This window comes from Clinocottus analis, unplaced genomic scaffold (genome assembly GCF_023055335.1).
Source record: "Clinocottus analis isolate CAN_PGR_092001 unplaced genomic scaffold, fCliAna1.0.p SCAF_24, whole genome shotgun sequence".
Lineage (NCBI taxonomy): Eukaryota > Metazoa > Chordata > Actinopteri > Perciformes > Cottidae > Clinocottus > Clinocottus analis.
This window is the reverse complement of record NW_027175976.1, coordinates 2415850-2425006: the sequence shown is the minus strand read 5'-3', so window position 1 is coordinate 2425006 and position 9157 is coordinate 2415850. Positions and strand designations below refer to the sequence as shown.

At 43.2% G+C, this 9157-nt stretch overlaps 1 protein-coding gene across 2 annotated transcripts in view; it reads left to right on the top strand.

Annotated features, from left to right (window-relative positions):
- Positions 1 to 128: 128 nt before the first annotated feature.
- The window catches only part of nid2a (nidogen 2a (osteonidogen)), a 65600-nt gene continuing 56571 nt past the window's right edge, over positions 129 to 9157 (top strand). For both annotated transcript variants that reach the window (XM_068590955.1, XM_068590953.1), the window contains exon 1: positions 129 to 432. The gene's annotated coding sequence lies outside the window, so the exon portion shown is untranslated. The remainder of the gene's footprint in view (positions 433 to 9157) is intronic.

Genomic DNA, 9157 nt, shown 5'->3' with positions numbered 1-9157 from the left:
GTCGTTGAACTACTATCAAGCTACTGCGAACTTTAATTGCATAAAATAATACAAATAAATAAATTTCTCATCAGCTAATTTGTACACCTGCTGGTCACGCCTCGTCAGCTCTATCCTCACCTGTTCACCTACTGCACTGGCTCCCTTCGCATTTTATTAATTTGTTTGTTTAATACAAATTTCTCCGGAGTGGACATTTAAAAGTCTCTTTAAAAGAAACTGGATTCAAATAAACTAAAGTTAATATTTTTTTAATGCCTAAAGAACGATAAACATCCGATAATGCTCTGGTGCTTTTGTAAGACTAAGCTAGTTAGCTAGTTAGCAGCTAAGGAGAGAGGATCTTGGAGTCTTGTCTACAAGGAAGTCTCGGTCAACAAAGATACTTCATTCACATGAAAGAAAGGTGAATTAACATGGGCGACAAATAACGTAAGTCAAACATCCTGTCTGTCTGTCTGTCTGTCTGTGCAAACTGTCTTTTGCTTGCCTTGCTAACAGCTAGCTAGCTAGCTAGCTAGCTAGCTTCCTTCCTGGCAGTTAGCATTAAATGCCTCTGAGTTGTGATTACTCTGTGTGTTTTAAGTTCTTGCTGTGCACGTATTAAATACTATTATAGCATAATGGTGCTTAAATACTGTACTGAATGTAAATGTTGTATAATTTATAATTTCCCAGGTTAGTATTTAATGGTTGTGGCTGTGTTGTTTGCAGGTGGTGAGTTGATAGTTTCTCCCCCAGCTAATTCTTCTTCTCAGGTTGTGTTGTGTATGTATTATGGAGTAGTGAACTCATTACAATTGATAAATAAGTGTACATTGATACTTTTTGATACACTTTTAGATCTTTTAAATGTGTCAGACGATACGCTTTGTGTTGCTTTAGTTGATTCTTAATTTTCTTATGCTTATTTAATTTGTGAGAAACGGTGCAAATCATGTATCTATGCATTGTTTCTTTTAGATAAGTTTATTGTCTGAAAGTTTAATTGAACGTTGCATGTTTGAATGGAGTGATAGTACATCTGCTTTACTTAATTTGGCATGTATTTTTTGATCTAATTGGTAACTAATGTTATAAGAAAAACTATAATAAGTTATTAATGGTTGAAGTAGTGATTTAAGAACAGAGAGATTGCCTTTTATGTGGCATTATAAGCAACATTTCAAACCAGTTAATTAGACATGCATTGCTAAAAAACAATATAACTGACTGAGACTCGTCTCCACAAAGCAAATGAATCACGTCTTGGAGTGGATTTCTTCCTCATGAAGTCAGCGCTCGGTGTGCTTTGCGTTGTACAAGTCGATCAGCGTCAAAGGCGTAGTGAGCAGAGCAGGACAAACTGGATTAAAAGCCATGGCGAAGCAAATCAGTGTGTGTTTACATATCGCAGACTGATGGATTTCACCGTTCAGGATCTGCTGGGTTTTTTTTTCCAGTGATTAAAGCAGGATTAAGTCCTGAGTTGCTGCCTCAGTTATTCTGTCTGCAATTTCTTTTTCAAATAAAATAACATTTTGTCAGAGTTTTGGGCTTAAAGCGCTTATCTTATCCCAACTCATGTGGCAGCTATGTGGCAGAGAAAGTGAAATAACTGCTGTCTGTCTCAGACTTCATGACGGTTCGCCCGCTCTGCTGACTGCTGCCATTGGAGCTGAAGCAGAAAAATCAAACACACGTGTTAATATTGTGGCTGCCCAGTTGGCCAGATGACTGGGGCAATGATCCACATAGCCGCAGACACTTTGATTAATGACACACATAAAACCCAGCGCGGGACAATTACACAATCTGCTGATGGTGGCAAATGGCAGCACGAGCCAGCCGGGAAAACGTGGTGCAAGGTGCTGTGGAGTTGAAGAAGTTCAACGTTTGTTGATGAGCTCAGGGGACGTTCATGAGACGTGTGTACGCTTTGTGACGAACATGACAAAGTAAATGTGTTAGCTACGTCCCGTAAGAACCTGAGTCAGCATAACCCATCAGTAGGGAAATGACCCGGCGTGGATCGAGTGCATAACTAGATTGCAACTGCCGAATCCCATAACATTAGCATGAGCAGACCGTGCATTCATGATGGCAGAGCGATGCCTGATGCCTGAAGCGATGGCGGTTCCACGTCATCAATTTGTTGTTTGTTCTGTGCGAGCAACTGAAGTTGAAGTTGCTGATTTCTTTTCCCGATAAAACGTAACGCGAAAGGCAAGAATGAGTCCTAGAATCAGGAAATGAGTCAGTATATTTTTCCCTTGTTTAGAAGCCGGTGTTTTTAAAATGACAACAATAATACTCAAATTTGAATTAAGAATACAAAAAACATTGCTACAAAAATATATAAAATAAGGCACACACATATGAGTGTTTAAAGTTCAATATGCATTTCTCCAAATATATCAAGTATGGTACTTGTGACATGATGCCACAGCAAGCAGTCGTTCACAGTTCAGTGGTGTGTGTGTGTGTGTGTGTGGTGTTTGGCAGGAAATGCAGACTACACGAGTTAAACAAAAGACCAATTTCACGTCAGCGGTTCCTTTCCAAAAGGTTTCGACTGTTGCACAACACCGACGACACTCTGCGCAGCAGCTTCACAGGGCTTTGAGTCAAAAGCGGGGACAAGACTTTGCACATGCAGGCGCGTGGAGAAGGAACCTGGCTCGCTTACGAGGTCAGCGCTTGCAAACGCCAAACAAATCGCCAGCGTAACGGCACACAGATGCACGAGTGCAAGGACGCACTGAGGAGTAGGAACACAGAAAAGTCCTGAGAAGATCTTATTTGTTTGTTTTTGTTGCATCTGAAAATAGCCCTCTGTGTCCGAGACTTATTATAAGTTGGTCTGTGCATTCAAGCGTCTCACGTTTTAATGTCAGAAGCCCAGTGTGTGTGTGTGTGCGCGTGCATGTGTTTGTGTGTGTGAACTCCATGTGGCTCTGAGTGGGAATATATATATATATACAAGATTGTTATCAAATTCTCCACCGTGATTACACTGAAACTCCTACGGGATGTCCCTTCATCTGTGTTCTCACACACGGAGGATCTCGAGGCTCTGTTTCCGCACGTCAACACAGACTCGCAATTCCGGCAACAGTGAGCAAAGTTGCCTCTGAATCGACACAGAAGGGGCAATAAATGATGAGCTACGTGGCTGTTGACAAGGACCCTCCTCAAAGGCCTTTCAGGCCTTTTTTGGCCTCGATAAACCTCTGCTATGTCGCCAACGGTCCGATGCTACAGAGAACATTTCGATAAAGAAATGATCGCTGTAGAGGTTTTGAAAACTCCTGGTGAGTCTGCCCCCGTGAGTTCTCACTTCCTTACGTTCCTGATAGACGAGGGCAATAAAGTCCTGATGTTGCACTTGAAGGTCTTGAACCAGCAGTCCATAGAGGCCTCTCCCTCTTTTGTCTCGGTACACTGTACCGCAAAAACAGGAATGCAGTTTTGGAACAATAAAAAACATGTGCTATCTGCTGTGGAAAAAGGCAGCCGATGTTGAGATGTGAGGGCGGTAATAACTGAATAAATAAACCCTATGGATGATAATAGGTACTCTCCGCTTCTGAATGGCTTACATATGCTGTGAAATGCTGTTTGATGGTCTTGTCACGCCAGTGCTGACGTCCCGGAAAATCACATTTACTCCGAGCAGAAATTCAAGAGATCTTGTTGTTTTTTGCGTATTAAAAGTAGAAAAGCATACTGACACAATTTTCCGAAGACATGACGTTCACACTAGTTCTGACTCCTGTACCTCTATGCCACAGTTGTATTGATCTATCTCTTGTTTCAATATTGCAGAGAAAAGGGAAATGGCACTGCTCGCATGTTCTCATGGCAACACAGAGGTGGCAGCTCGCCAAATATTAGCAGTGACCTCTCGGCTGATGAATTAAACATGCTAATAAAAAGCTGCAGAGCAATGTTCCCACAATATAAGTTCATCATTGATCCGTGACTTCTTGATGGCTGCGATTATTTGTGTACTTTTAATTTGGATCCATAGTCCAATAATATGTCTTTAATCATTTGTTCATTGGATGGAGGATGTGATGTTCCTGCGTTCTTCCAATTTGTAGACGATGAAAACAAGATGAAATGTAATAAATACATTTAAAATCCCAGCAATCAATGCGTACCAACAAGATACAAAACAAACTGTGGCTACAAACAGAAATAGCGGGACACTTCTATCACTTCCTGGAAGTCATTTTCATGAGATGTAATGCTCGGCCCGTGACGCTGACCTCACACTCTGATCTCTCCTGACCGCACTCTCAAATCCGGCTTCAGGGAAAACATGCATTTGTGTTTCACCACACAGCGGAGGCCACACATGTAACGAGCGCTGTGATGTGATTACTGCCACCGTGATGAATCACAGCAGCAAACTGCAGAAGCAAACAACCTTTTATGGTTGTGTTTTTTTTATTTTATTAAAGTGGTGGAAAAAAAGGGTCTCGGCAAACGGCCCAATCGGTCCGATCCGGGGTGCTAATGTCTCAAGGAATAAAAACGTCAACCGCCGCACTCCAGGTCACACACACCAGACGGAGGGTAATGATGACATCACCCGCTCGCCAGAAGAAACACCCTGAAATATACGAAGAAGTCACGGGGAAAGAATGAAGATGAAGCAACAAAAAAAAATCCAAAATTAGAATTTGTATGTTAGGAACCTAATCTCTGTTTTCATCCTGAGGTAAAAGAGTCGCCAAAATAGTTGTGTGTGTCGACCCCCTCAGCACTTCTATCAGGACTGGGTGTGTGTTTCGACAAAAAACGCTTAATTGACATCTCCTTCTCCCCCGTCTGGATTTCACTGCACAATATTGGACAATTTGCACAATTTGCACCTTGTTACTTCATCAGTTTGACGACGTCCTGTAAAACCTCCACCCAACGTCGCGCTGAGCAAGACGTCTATAGCTAATAAAGAATAAGTGGAAACACGTCTGTGGATGAAGAGCGACGTATTCGCACAAAGGCCCAGCTGACGGCAGCATGCAGGCAGCCAAGAGGCTCACACACACACACATACACACAGTGTGTTTTGATCAAGCAGTTGCACTCTGCAATGTGATGTTATTGTTTTTTATTGTCCAACTTAAAGGAATTCATACATTTTTCTTAACGAGAGGAGGAAAGAAAAACAAAGATTATGTACATCTCTTATTTCAATGGATGTTATGAAAAAAGAGAATGTGATGTGACTTTGATATTGTGTTCTCCAAATCTCTCTGAATATGTGCGTGTTGAGGCATTCAGTGAAAGATTGGATTAGAAAACAAAAAGTGTTTTCATTTGGATCCGTTTGTTTTCACAGGCTGAATCAGATTTTGTGTGTGTGTGTGTGTGTGTGAGAGAGAGAGGGAGAACCATCTCTGTGAGAGAGCTAAAAGGCTTTTATTGGGTTTGTTGCACAATTCTGGGAAGAGAAACACAATAGGAGGGATAGATGTCAGGAAATATGGTTTCTGTCAGAGTGTGTAGAGAGACGACGTCGGACAAACCTGACCTTTCTAAGGTTAATATTTGATTTTTTTTACAAAGTTTCTGCACTTTTGGGAGCTTCGAAGCCACTAAGTCCAGCAAGTAAATTCACATTTTCCACTATTTCGATCAATCTGGTAATTGGTCTGCAGATTAATTTGAAATGAAAACCGTCATCAGTTGCAGCCAAGGATCAGATGTTTTCTTCAAAATGAAACGGATACCTTTCTTACTCTATCGCTGTTTCTTCTTGATGTTTTAGTTGGAGACGGGCTTCTACAGACACATGAAAGTGATGAAAAGAGTTTTCCACAATACAAAGATAATCTCTCCAACTGCAGCACAATACCTTTCAGCAGGTATTGGAATGGCCCACAAGAGCTCTCGAGGTGTGTGTGTGTGTGTGTGTGTGTGTGTGTGTGTGTGTGTGTGTGTGTGTGTGTGTGTGTGTGTGTGTGTGTGTGTGTGTGTGTGTGTGTGTGTGTGTGTGTGTGTGTGTGTGTGTGTGTGTGTGTGTTGGAGCACAGTTTGGACCGGCCGACCAAGGCAGTGGCGGAGAGGAAGATAAAGTCTGGCTGACATTTTGCAGCCAAACGCAGAGAAACTGAGGTTGTTTTTTTTATCTTGTTAGAAATTTGATTGGTTGCTCCTCATTCCCCCTTAAACCAGCTCCTCATTCCCCCTTAAACCAGCTCCTCATTCCCCCTTAAACCAGCTCCTCATTCCCCCTTAAACCAGCTCCTCATTCCCCCTTAAACCAGCTCCTCATTCCCCCTTAAACCAGCTCCTCATTCCCCCTTAAACCAGCTCCTCATTCCCCCTTAAACCAGCTCCTCATTCCCCCTTAAACCAGCTCCTCATTCCCCTTAAACCAGCTCCTCATTCCCCTTAAATCAGCTCCTCATTCCCGAGGAGAAACAGGAAGCTGTCATCACTTCGGCACAACGACACATCGAAGGAGAGAGATCACGAGAGGACACGCAGCATAAACACGCCCGTGTGTGTGTGTGTGTGTGTGTGTGTGTGTGTGTGTGTGTGTGTGTGTGTGTGTGTGTGTGAGAGAGAATCAAGGAGTGGATGTTATTTTTGCAACAGTTGATATTGTTGAGGAAACGAATGGAAAACATTGAATGCAAGTGTTTAATAAAGAGAAAAAAACTTGTGTATCAACAGAATACATCCGTTAAAACTGTTTCCTCATTGCGATAAAGCGGATGAAATCGAGGAAGGTTTCTTTCTAAATGTTTTTGCTGCTGTAAATCAGAGTTGCATAAACAGACACGGCCTTCTATTTATCTTCAGTCTCTCCGGACTCGTCGCTGACAGCTTGAGAAGCTTTCAGACGAGACTTACATCGTGGAAGATGGACTTTTATTGCTCCTCCTGTGGGTTCCTTCCTTTCATCTCCTGCCTCCTTTACTAGCCCTCTCAGTGACTTCATTCAAGGCTTTTACAGTCGCCGCATTTTAAAGAACTGGGAAGGGCCAGCTGAGCTCAGCTGATGTGCAAATCTCTGCGATAACGTTAACGGAAACCTTTTTATATGTTTTCCGTTCCACCTGCAGCCTTCATTCTCTGCTCCTCAGCGATGGCGAGTCCATCCTGTTGGAGTGTCCTTGACCTTCGACCTCTGGTGGAGAAAAAGAAGAAAAAGAAAAAGGTCAAACGGGATGTGATTAATTGTTCCCCACTGTCTGCTGCTCCCTCGGCTGCGATAACTTCATACGAGGGACGACGGATTAAGATCTCTCCTACTCGAGGCTTTGCAAAATTCAGAGTGGATTAAAAGGCAACATGTTTTTACTGGAAACTAATTGCAAAGTAGGGAGGAAGGAGGAAGAGCAGAGGTCAGCATTCCTGCTGGTTTTTAGAGTCTCAGAAACACAGCGAGGACTGAACTGAGGGAGCAGGTTCTTCAGTTTTTATTTAATAATATGCTCTGCAAAAAGCCTTCAAAAGATTTGATTTTTTTTTTTTTGGGGATAACCATACAAAGTCACTTTTTTATTAAAGATGGAATTGCTCTTTTGTAAAAGCGTTAATTGCGTCGGACTCAATGGATTGCAAACGGAGGTTCTGAGCATTTGTGAGCAAATATTTAATAAATACATAATTTTAAAGGATTTTTAAACATATTTTCGCGTATGCCGATTGCAGAACAACAGCTATTGAGCAATCCGCCGGCTGATTAACGCTGATGACGCCATCCAGTATCGCACCCGTAGCATTCCCAGAAGGTCAAACAGGTTAAGAGAAAGATCAACAAGATTAATTGTTGACTTTTTTCTTTTTGTCCGTGTAATTATTCACAGGCCTGCATCATCATTTCCCCATCTGGACCAAATTCTTCGCAGCTTCTTTGGCAGGTCTCGCTAAGTAAATTAAAGTTGAACCGAAAGCGGGACAATCTGAAGCCGCACAGACGGTTCGGGTTTTCCGCCGCTCACTGGAGGATGTGTGTCCGTGGAAAAAGCAAATTCCTCTCTTTATAGAACATTAAATGTTGCAGTAAACACCAGAAAGCAACACACATAAGCAGTGCTTCTCTTTAGCACAATGCCAGAATGAAAATCCATCTCCGTTGGTCTGTCTGTGTGTGTGTGTGTGTGTGTGTGTGTGTGTGTGTGTGTGTGTGTGTGTGTTGGTATTACGCAACAGCAGCATAATTTCATGCCTCGGCCTTCCCTACATGGCTGAGGAGACCAGGTGCTCCAGGTTCAGCCTTCATGATGCCTTTCAGCTGTTAACTTCCCTCGCCTCGTGAGAGCTTTTTAAGCGGTTGATTTTTGATTTGTTATCGTTTATAAATATCATCCTGGATGCTGACGACGCAGCTTCACTGTAATGCAGCTAATGCACCTGAAGGCCGTCGTCAGCATCGTCAGGTTCAGCTCACTCTGTCCGAAGTCATTACAATTCCTTGAGGTCAATACAGTGTGTGTGTGTGTGTGTGTGTGTAGAGGTATTTCTGTGCAATACATGAAGCTACAGCAGAGATAACAGCCTCCTCTGTGAGCCTCTGTGTCTCCACATGCATGAGTCGGTAAACATCCTCCTCTGCCTCTGTTCCTCTAGAATGTCCTGCAGCGTTATGTTCATGATGAGAAAGAGAGCGTGTGTGTGCGTGTGCGCGCGGTAACTGGTGTGTTTAATAACGTCAGAGCTCTCACCTCTCTTTTGTGTCCACATTCCTGTTTTACCAAACAAACATGTGGGCGGCGGCATAATTAGTCTCCTATTGATTTAGTTTGAGTGATGAAATCCGAGGACTTAAAAAGCCGTTGAAAGTGATCACATCTTAGTCGACCGTGCAACAGTCGTCTCATCCTGAACACTAACGAAGCATAACTCTATGTTCCTCGTCTACTGGTGTGGGCTCTGTTTATCTCCAAAGGCTGGGGGTGGTTGTGCCTTTTGGGGGGGGAGTAAGTCAAAGGTCAAAGCTGGCATCCCGCCTTCTTTTTGACCTGCGCTTATTGTGCCGACGGCCCCGTGAACCTGTTGCACTCGGTAGCCCAGTTGGTTTGAAGCCTTCCAGCCGGCGGAGCATTGCACCCGTCCGCTGGGGAGGCCGGTTGATTGACATACGAGTCTGTGACGTCATTAGTGCATGTGAGAGGTAAAGCAGGATGTGCAAAGCGGGGCTGAGGGCGGTGGT